We start from the raw sequence: 11519 nt of genomic DNA, 5'->3' as shown, positions 1-11519 counted from the left end.
ATTGTGTGTGTGTGTGTGTGTGTGTGTGTGTGTGTGTGTGTGTGTCAGATCTCCTTCCTTTTTAGAGGCTGATGTGTAATGCCTTTCGATCAGGCCATGGCCACAGGGAGCAGAGAGCGTCTGCACTCTTGTCGCTCAGGAGCTCACCACTGGGAGGATGAAAAGCTTCCCACAGAGCTCCCGACTTCCCAGCCTCAAAAGCCACCATGAGCTCATACCTCTCATAACTGTCTCCCTCCGTAGAAGAAGGAAAGAGGAGGGTGTTAGTATGCGCTGTGTGCTGCAGCATTCCCCTCTAAGATGCTTGTTCCTCCAATTGGGGTGCAGCAAAACACAGGGGACCCTGGGTTTATTACTTGATGAGTCTGTGCCTGGCATGCACGCCAGCAGCTGCCAAGATTTGTGGAACAGCTCAGTAACACAATCGGCTGGTTGGGGCGGCCCCAGCGCCCTTTGCCTTGGTCCTGTGTGGAGCTGAGGTGCCATTGCGGTAACTGGGAACACCTGGCCAGTGTTCCTAAATTATTTAAGCCCGCCTGCACAGACACCCGTCGTCGATCCCTTCTCCCCTCTCTAGGTTGGGTGTGTCAGTGATAAAGCTGTGGTGGATGCAGGTAGTGGATTACTTTTCAGGTCTGTCAACATTCAATTGCATCTGAAAGGAGCTCACAAACTGGAGGTGATGGCCCACCTTTTACAGGCTTAACTGGCTAAGCACTCCTAATAAAGCCAACCTGTATGAATGTATGTTTGACGCAGGCCCAGGTCATTGTCTCAGGTAGCTGCCCCTGTACTTTAGAAACTCCCATTGTTTTCCCCTCCTGAGCCATTTAAGCAGATCAAAGCTCTGACAAAGCCCAGGGAAGCCCCAGGCATGCGGAAACACAGGCATCCCCCCCCCTCAGGATTCCCACACAAAAAGACAAATAGACTAGCCCCAGAGGGTGGCCCCCTGTGGGACATCTCCATTCAGAGCCAGCCTGTTGTGGAAGCTTCAATTGTTTTTTTCCTCATTTCACTATATTGTGCTTTAAAATGTATTGTAAATACAACAACATCAAATCTCGAGCCGAGAACAAATAACGTGACATATTTTTCTAGGTGTAAGATAAACCTCTATTGGCTATTATTGTTTTGTTTTTATCAGTTAACATAAACCAAAAAATATGAAATTAATGCGTAACATCTTTTAGATTTGTAAAAGTTTGACGAGAGAACTATTTTCCTCTTTGAATCGAGAGCAGCAGGAAAAGCATAAACATGGCTTGTTCCTTAGCTTTGTTTGAGCCAGAAAGCTGGTGAATGATTAGCAGAAATAATGTCCCTGTCACCCTTAATCACATTAAAACGTGGTTAATATTTATTTTTCCTCACTTGATATGCAAAAATTTCCACTTGATTTGCAGCAGAGGCCATTGGAATTCCATTATAAAAAGAATAAAAATTTCAGGCATCATTTGTTCAGAGAGGGATATCAAGACCAGAAAGTGCTGAATCTTTCTATTAACCGAGCAGTGAGAGATGACACTCAGTGCTGGGACATAATAGGAGGCTGACAAGACAGACAGACACACACACACACACACGCACACACACACACACACACATACACACCCACACACATACACAATCTTGCACACTGGATTTTACATGAACAAATATTGTATCTGTTATTTCTGTCATGGAAGTTCACATGTCCGCGTAGAATATTTTGAATTTTCTCTTAAAACGTTTGGATATTAAGAAGAAAAAAAAAAACTGCATTTAAAAAAGCAGTCAATTTTCAAAAGAGGGGATGCTGATACAATGCCATTGAGCAGACTTTATGTCTAGAAAACATGATTCTTGTCAACATTTATATTTTCTCTGAAAAACACATTTACATGGAGACATTTTATGATTTAGAATTTTATGAATGACAAGATGAAAAAAATCTGCAGCATGTTTTACATAAACATTTCCCCAATTTACACATCCTCATAGAATTCCACACAAATAATTGGAAAGGACATAAATACAAATTGCAAAGTGGCATGGGTAGACAGCGGTGAAGTTGACAGAATCGGTTTTGGGAACCATGTTGACGGAACATCAAAGCTCTTAATTGACAGTGCTTTGTTTCTGGAGTTGAGGGAAGGGGGAGTTTCGTGTTCCTGTGGCAAGGTGTTTGTCTGGTCCTGTGTCACTCAGTGCAAGGACCCAGAGACCCCCGTGCTCATTTGCAGCTCACGTTCTCCATCTCGGCTTCACATTATTAAAATCATCCCTCAGCCTTCTACCGAGAGCCTCTTTGTTACTTGGCTGGCTTGGCTCAGCTCTGTCAAGTCTTCACCAATTACAGTCTCAGGTACAATGGTCTATTCAAAGGATCACAGCCCTTGACTGGTGTGGAGAGAGTGATTTGTGAATCATTATTCAGCCGCCTGTAGAGTACGCAATACCTGAGGAATGCAAATAACGTGCCACCAAATAGACAGCTGTGCTGCTAAAAGTGACAAACTACAGCTGTTATTATCTCAGATTGGATTTTTTTCCCCTCTTGGAGCGCCCGCCATCTCCTGTTTTCAGCTTTTCAGGCTTTGACTAAATGTATTTTTCTGTCCTTTTATTGGTGAGACATGGCAACTATCTTATTGCGTTGGCAGTCAAATGGGAACTATTAGGTTACATATCTTAATAGATGTGCATCTGAAGAGGCATATGAGGCATTTCAAATGTACCCTGTAGTGTTATTCTACCTTGTTTGGGAAAAACATCCAGTCAAAGCAAAATTGTGCTCTCCCTGTCATATGTTGTTTATTGATAATCATTAGGTAGGAGCAGTGATATGGTTTTGTAGGTGATAAAGCGGTGACATTGTTATTGGAATAGATGTGGTATTGAGGTGGTTGGGTCCCTCCCAGTCTTTGATTCTTATGGGCTTTAAACAGGAAACTAGGATTACAGATAATGACAGGGACCCCTTAGAATCAATCCAGCCTAGGAGCTCGGTCAGAGCCGCCGTGTGAAAATGGATTTGTGTGATGCTGTTCTTTGAGACCTGTCCAATCCCAGCCTGAGAGCTTGTGGGGCTAATCTCATAATTGCCCTAACCCCCTTGTATTGTTCTGACTGAGAGTTACCATTAAGTGTGAGGATATCTTTGTCCTGCAATGTCAGGTGTCCTGCTGGACAAAAAGAGAAAAAAAACCTCAGGTGTTAAAGACAATGACAAAGACATTTATGAGTAAGGAGACACTTTGCGGTCATTTTTTTACTCTCTCCTGGCTTTATGTTTAGTTGAATGAACTCTATTTGTTTGTTATCGTAAAAATCCATCCAACGCTTTTGTGTGTGTGTTTTGAACTGGACGGAAAGAACATGCACTCAGTTTACAATACTTAAGTACAATTCTGAGATACGCGTACTTGAGAATCTCCATTTTGTGCGCCTTTATACCTCTTCATATTTCACTGGAGAATCTTGTACTTTTTACTTAATGCATTTATTTTACAGATACAGTTTTTTGCAGATTATTTTTCATGAGAAAGATATGATCAGCTTATAATAAGTATGCATTGTCCTCTTATCAGTCATTTGGATTTGTTATGAAATCCTTTAAATCAGTCAACATATTTTAAGCTGAATAAAAATCAACTTTGTTTCACGTATTTGTTGAATGCAGTACTTGTACTTGTATTTTTACAGTTTTTACAGTTTGATATTGCTGCTGTTACTTTTTAAATCTTTGTGGATCTATACTCTTTTCTATGAGACAATGTCAAGTCAGAATTTTAAACACTTTTAAGGAAACAAAGTCTCCTGCAAACACTCATATGTTCAGCTGTTCTCATGGCTATGCATACACCAGCGGATAACAAATACTTTCATGTGAATCAAGTCCTCCAACTGCTTTTGTTGCTGCTGATTTTTTTACCAGGTTGGTGAAAATCAAGGAGTGGGTGGACAGTTGATCATGACCCCGGAGCCTTGGTCATCCCCTTCAGCGGCAGTCTGGAGAGCCAGCTACAGGACAAGAGTGAAGAAGAGAGGGAGAAGCACTGCACAGAGCACAAGACGCAGAGGTTAATTATCATTCAGTCCCCCCACACTTTATTATCAGCTGTGTCCTCCATGCACTCCTTTAATTGCATGTGCTGATAGAATAATAAATGGCAGAGTAATTACCATTATAAAGCAAAGGATCCCTCTTCTTACCGAACAACTCAGTCAAAGGGTTTTCCTCTAAATTAAGTTTTTAACTGTCATCTGTCATCTGTAGGTATAATTATAACTTGGGCATTTTGGGTTTATTGTTCTCGTGTGAAAACCTCTGTAGAGAGAAAAATTGTGACAGCAGATGTTTTTTTTTTTCCCTCTTGGTGCAGAAGGAGGCATCGTGTTGAATTCTTAAAAATGCTAAATGAGTCTACAAGCTTTCTAATTAATCACAGAAACCATTGGAGAGTTGAATGTCTTATGTGAAACGAAGTGACCCATCTTATTCACTTAATGACTTTATATTGGAATGAATGGGGCCTTGCCACTGAAGTGAACTTTGTCTTGGCATTAGCGGCAATAAATAATACTTAAACAGTTCAGACCCCTCGATTTAAACTGAAATTTCTCTCCACCAGTGCCCTGAGCAAGATCATCAAGGCAGGCTACGCAGCCCTGCTGCTGGAGTGCTTCTTCACTGCTGGACCCGATGAGGTCCGCGCATGGACCATTCGGGTAAGAGCCAGCTGCCTGCTGTGCACATACATATGAGTGCGAGGCTGTGTACCAGACACGCACGTACAGGAATACACACACAGTGTCCCACGTTCCACCCTGCTGGCGCCCTCACTGATATCACACACTTTCAACTTTGTCATGGTTGTGCCTTAGCTAGTCATTACAGGCCAAGGATAACTTCAATTACTGGTGAGCTGCTGAACAGTGAAAGTGGGGGCTACATTGATTGAGGAGGGCAACAATTGATTTTGCCCATTACGTCCATGAGAATGTTTCCATCCTGTGCAGATCTGCCTGCCCTCCTCCTGCCGCTGGAGATAAGGAGCCTGTGCATTGTGCCTGCCTAATCTGTGTGACGGAGGGTTGTCTGTGCCAAAATTGATGTTGCTTTTCATTCGACTGTTTGTGGGCCTTGCAGGGGGCTCCTCCTCCCTGTGTGTCTCAGTTTACTGAGCCTGGCCTGCCAAGAGCTTTAACTGGATTGCAGGATTTACATGAATACAGACGTTGGCTTTGCATGCTGGTATATTGTGTAAATATCTTCTTTTTTTTTCTTGAGGAAATAGAAGGATTGAGTGCCGCTAAAAAAAGGTATTAAGGCTTACATATTGTTAGATAATTTATGTCTAAAAGTACTCTTCGACAAACTTTTTGAAAACTAAAGATTTGAGTTGTATTCTGTCACACTAATCATATCCATTCTTCCATCCGTTCAGAAATTTTATATGGGGGTTATAATTTAAAACTTCCCACAAACATTACTTGGACAACCGTTTTCAAAAAGTATTGCAATTTTCCACAATGATATCTATTCAAAGAATGTGTTGCCAAGCAGATCATTATGGCTTTGTTCCCTGAATGTGAGTTATTTCCATTTTGATGTTATAATAAAATTCTCCAGTTTGTCTGTTCAATATCTTTGTAGAATAGGCTGCATTATCATTGCAGATACTGCTTGAAATCCTCTAAAACCGACATTACTTATGTATTACCTGCAGGACATTGGAAGCTGTGTTTGTGTTGTGCATCATATCTATTTGACAGGACGCAATGAGCTTTCAAGGGGATACATGTTATTCTCTTCAAGATTCAGTTAGTATACTAAATGAGTGTATAATGACAGATAAACATCAATATTTCAAAATAGATAAGACATTATTTAACTATATATATACTGTATATATATATATGTTTTTTTGTTATTTATTTATTTTTTGTTGTTGTTTTTTTGTTAAGTTGTGAATTTAGGTCCATCTGAAATGAATGGCATTAGGATGGCATTAGATTGAAAAAGTGTCTAGGCACTGTTCTTGTGTGCAGCCAGAAACTTTTAATTATCCACCACTAACCCTAACGTGTTGAAATGTTCAATTGAATTGATAATCATAGGAACCCCTCCTCTGAGCTGAATGCAGCAGGACAACAGCAGCTGGAATATGAGCTGAACACCAACTATAGATCCATGGATTTCTCACAAAAACAAAGCACCAGTCAAACATGTTTTTTCCCTTATGAATCTATTTGACGTGTGTTAAACTGCATTTACAGCTTAACCGGTTATCTCATAGGATGATCTCCAGTCTTGTGGCGTTGTAATGTCAAAATGTGAAAACAGATTCTCTATGTTGCCAAATGTGCATTTATTAAATGACTCCAAACTGTTTTAGGTTTAAAGTCACAATATGCACTAATAATACAGGAATTCATCACAGCATCTGATATTTCTTGTGTTATGTTGCAATGTAAGAAAATACAGACTCAGTAACTATTCTTTTTTTAAAGATTATTTCAGAGTGTTGCTTTTATTAGTTTGTTTACAAAGAAGAGAAACAGGAAGTTAAGAAAGGGGGGATAGCATGCGACAAACCCCTCCTGGTCAGATAGGAACACAGTACGTCGCTTTCATTATACAGAATGAGCCTTCGATCGCCTGCCAACAGGACGCCTCATGCTGATATAAATATTCCCATTTTGATCAGAAATGCAAATTGTATTTCTATGCACCAAATTGTTTGTATTCTTTTGCCAATGACTGGATCAGATAATTATTTTAGTGCCGTATTTCACATGAATATCACATTTCCATGTAAGGAACAGTCATCTTCAAATAGCATCATTTATTTATTTATATTTGATATAAATATCAAATGTAATCTTATAAATGATATAAAACATGTCCACACAAGTTTATAAACAGGACCTGTTAAATATTTTCATGATGGCTTCTCAGACAAGTACAGGCCAGAGGGGAAGGTGAGCTCACTTCCTTTTCTTTCTTTTTTTTTTTACACAGACACATTTCAGTCAGATGACATCACCGGTTTAATGCGCACACTCATCTCAGCATGACTGATGTCCTCACTATATACAAAAAAAAGTCCTGAAACACTTCAAAGGCATCTTCAAAAACACTGTTGTCCTCATGGACATAACTGATTACAGCCAGCCTTGATTGTGTGTGAGGGGCATTTAGTCAGGTAAGCATCAGTGGGTAACTATATTAAGCCAATACATCTTGCATTGTAAAAACTCCACTCAGTAATGTCGTGTTCCTAAGTCCTTTAACATGCTTTATTAGGCAGCCTCGAGGTGACCATTATCTATCAGCCTGCTCCGCATAGCTCTTAACTAGGACAATGTGGATCTCTTGTTATGCTCCGTATGAAAAAAATCCCTCCCTTAATCTATTTTTCTCCAGATAGACAAACCTTGATGCTGATTAATGGTAGTTAAACTCACAAGCACTCCGTCAATGAGATTGCAAAGAGATCGTAATGTATTAGAGTCATTAAATACGCATCATTCTTTTGGCATGAAATATGTTGACCCCAACCTGATTATATATACATAATTAAAACTGCTCAACAGTTCCTGAGCACAGAGCTGCAGAGCAGAGAGAGAGAGCGAGCAGGTCGACAGGCAGGAGTCATAATGATACACAGCAGCCACGTCACTTATTTGGGTCATTTGTCATTTCCGTCCCGCATTATTTCAGTGCATATAAATTGCACATTTTATCAGTCAGTTGTGTCTTTGAGTTTAAAAGAGGATGCAAGGTACAAAGAATATATAAAACTATTAAATTGTTATGTTGTGTTTTGTAAATTGGCATCTGAAATAACTTTAGGCGCAGCTCTAAATGTATGTTTTGAGGATAGAATCATTAAGTCAATTCAAAGACATCATAAACAGCTTCATACACGCCCTGCATCTCGAGCAGTGAAATATTATTGAAGGTTTGAAATGAATTTGAATGACCAAACTCTGCTGTGCCAAAATAGTAAGGCCTATAGTGCAGTGAGGCCTATACCACCCTGGCCTCTCACTGCAACGCTGGGTCTTCTTGCTGTCATGTCCAGAGAGCCGAGCAGCGACCCACAATGAGGCGAGATTGCTTGGACAGAAATCAATACCACCACGGAATGGGAATCAGAAGGCATTGATAGCAGTGCTGGGTCCTTATCGGTGTCCAGGCTGCCCTAGCAGGGCACAGCCGAGTGGAAAGCTATCCAGAAATCAGGGCTGAGGCAAGAATACCCCTGACTGAAAACACCCCCGAGTGATGCTCACAACGCTATCACCCTATCAAACACCATGTCGCTCGCATGCTGCAATCCATCTTCTCCAAAACAATTCATTTGTCCTCTCTTTTCCTTCCTCGTGACAGAAAGGAACTAAGGCTCCACAGGCTGCAGGGAAGATCCACACAGACTTTGAGAAGGGCTTCATTATGGCGGAAGTAATGAAATTCCAGGATTTTAAAGAGGAAGGCAGTGAGAACGCTGTCAAGGTGAGCAGTCAGGGTGCCAGCAGAGATGAGGGGAAGTCTCCTGTGATCAGTGGAGCTGACAGTCACCACACAGCTCCGACTGCAAAACCGCTCTTCACCTTTACTCAGGGGAAGAAATTACTGCACACACTCCAGCACCACTCCTGACAAGCCAACTGATTCTGGCTCTAAACACTGCCATTCTGCTCCAGCTGTGCATATCTTTATCACAATGTGTCTTAACTGGCTGATGGCAGCTCTTGGTCGTGGCTCAGCACAGTTGCTCGGAGGTAGCACTTCGTCTCCTCACCAGGCATTTATCAGATCTATAGAGTGTGCTGTTAGCTCAGAGCTCTCCATTTCCAAATCCCCAAGCCACTGCAAGCATGTGACAGTGATATAAAGCAGCAAGTTAAATGAAGTGTGAAATTCCTCAAATAAGGACTTTTTCGTGCATGGCTAGCGCATAAATATGATTTTTTATGACGGCTAGTGTTTGTTTTTGATTTTTTAACTGGGGTGTGGGTTGTTCATGTGCTGCATCAGCTACTTTGCAAAATGCTTTTCCTTCCTACTACGAGTGTTGTTTTTAGGGTTTGGCATTAATTTAGTTTCATTTCGGCAAACTGTAATTTGGTAATTGAAGGTACAGAGTTAATAATCCGTTAATCAACGCTGTAGGATGCCTTTCAAATCAAAGATGCTCTTTTTCATGCCTTAATTTCTGTTTTAAAAATTAAATTCTAAGTTGATTCAATTAAAGTATAGTGACTTAAACCTTGCTATGTGTGACATTTGTGAGAAGCAGCTGCAAGCCATGCTATTACAATCCCACTATCACCACCATCAACTCCATGTGCCCACTTACAGACTCAACTAATGTAATTATGGTGACACGGGGACCAGTGTGGAAAGGAAGCACTATGAAAACATTTAAATCTCTTTACTATTCAAGCCTTTTTTTAGATTTTAATGCAGCGGCAGTGTATTGTCCACACCCATCATAAGCTGCAAACAGAGGGTGAAGCGTGTGGGTCCCTGGGGAGTTCCACCATTGTTATCCGAGGTTGAGATCTGAGTGTCAGGTCCTTACTGCATGCTCCCTTACTAATCCCTTTTTGGGCCTCATAAGAACATTGAGCGTTTCTGACTGTGGCATTAATGTCTGTTCTATTTAATGCCAGTTGTGGGAATAGGCTGTCTGAATACGGCCAGTGTATGGGGATATCACATTATTAGTAATCATATCTGCTTAAGCCAAGCTTGCTGCTCCAGATGGCTGCTTTCAAGTGCAAATGAACCAGTTAGACGTGTCTGGTTTAATACATACTCAGGAATCACAAATAGCCATTGATTTTTTTTCCCTGTCTCCCTCTCCATCCAGTGTTTCTGGTGGTATTGAGCTTGGATTAAATGGTCTCCTGAGCCTTTAAAGGGACATTGATTCTTCTAATTAATTGTGCGCTGTGCAGAACCAGAATGCATAAACCTGTCCGTATTAGCACTTCAAGTCAATTATTTTTGAGTTTGCCGGGAAGGAGAACAAACACTTACTGTATACAAAAGAAATGTAAAACTTATTTTTGTTTCCTTGAGAAGTTTGATACTGCTGTAATCAACGACTTATTAACATTTTGTGCTTGTACACAAGGAAAAGAACAGAGGATTCTGTCATTGGGAATTCAGGCGCCCCTTGAGCAAAACATGGATGCGTGTGCGTGTGCGTGCGTGCGTGCGTGCACGTGTACACGTGTGCATATGTGTGTGTGTGTGTGTGAGAGAGAGAAAGACAGAAAGACAGAAAACTATTATTTTTCCACTATTATTTATTTACAATGCACACTGTTATTATGTGCTCTATTGTTAATTTGTTTTTGTTTTTTCTTTCCTATGTTACAGGCAGCAGGGAAATACAGACAACAGGGCAGAAACTACGTTGTTGATGATGGAGACATCATCTTTTTCAAGTTTAACACCCCAAATGCACCAAAGAAACAGTGACACAAGAACAATCTGTTTGTTCACATAACTATCTTGTTCTTCTTACCCTTTGTTGGCCTGATACCCACTGCCACACTCTCACATAAGGATCAAATCCCCCCTCTGCTCCAAAGCACAGGTTCAGTAAACTCTGACAGCTTTGCTATTTAAGATCAGGATCGGCCCCCACTCCAAATTGTTGCAGCATTTGAAGGAGCATATTACTCTCCAGATACCTCATTAATCTCCATCACGGGTGCCAGCACTGACACAGCTGACAGTGGGGACAATGCCACCTGCTCTTCTCCCCCTTCTGCAGATAATGCATGTTTTACAGTAGCCCAGATGTCTACACTCAATAAAACATTTGACAAAACCAGTCTGTGTGTGTTTTGGGATGTCTGTATTGAGTGGGAAGCTGCATGGGGATGGTGATAGTGGTCCTGCCGACCACTGATTAGAGAATTAAAAGACACAGCTGACATTGACTGTAGCAGAGAGGGGACAATTATAATTAAATCTGTTCAGTAATGCTGATTTTAAGAAGGGCACATGCAGGATGCAGGTGTTTCGGCCAAAAGAGCTGGTCAGTTTAAATGATTATTTGTAAAGTGATTGAGTTAACCTTTCATTTACAATTTTCATTTAATTTATGATTAATGAATATATGTGTGTCCTCTCTTTCACAGTCCCTACAGTACTTTCTTGCAAACCTCTATTATAGCATCTTTGTTGTGTTTACAGTGTATTTTTCCTGTCCCTGAACATTGAAGGCAAATACACACCTACAAATAAATATAATTAAATATGAAGAAATATTCAAACCATTTTTTATAAAAATAAAAGTCCACATCTTGTGATATTTTGTATAGTATGAAAATAGAGGTTGATACAATCCACAACCAGAAAACGATTCCTGTTGTCTGAAGTAGTGTTTTTCTCGCCTCTATACTTTGTGTGCAAGTGTTTGTGAAGCGTTTATGCTGATGGAATTGTATGGCTGCAGCCGCAGTGCTCCAAAGTAAGATTGTATTCTCCGTGGGAGTCCGAACAA

General features: G+C 40.7%; 1 pseudogene; it reads left to right on the top strand.

The window, feature by feature from the left end:
- The window catches only part of LOC116389794 (obg-like ATPase 1), a 38239-nt pseudogene extending 27753 nt beyond the window's left edge, over nt 1–10486 (top strand).
- The last annotated feature ends 1033 nt before the right edge of the window (nt 10487–11519 follow it).

Source organism: Anarrhichthys ocellatus, unplaced genomic scaffold (assembly GCF_004355925.1).
Source record: "Anarrhichthys ocellatus isolate YVR2014 unplaced genomic scaffold, GSC_Weel_1.0 scaffold20, whole genome shotgun sequence".
NCBI classification, from domain to species: Eukaryota; Metazoa; Chordata; class Actinopteri; order Perciformes; family Anarhichadidae; genus Anarrhichthys; species Anarrhichthys ocellatus.
This window is presented reverse-complemented; position numbering and strand designations above follow the sequence as displayed.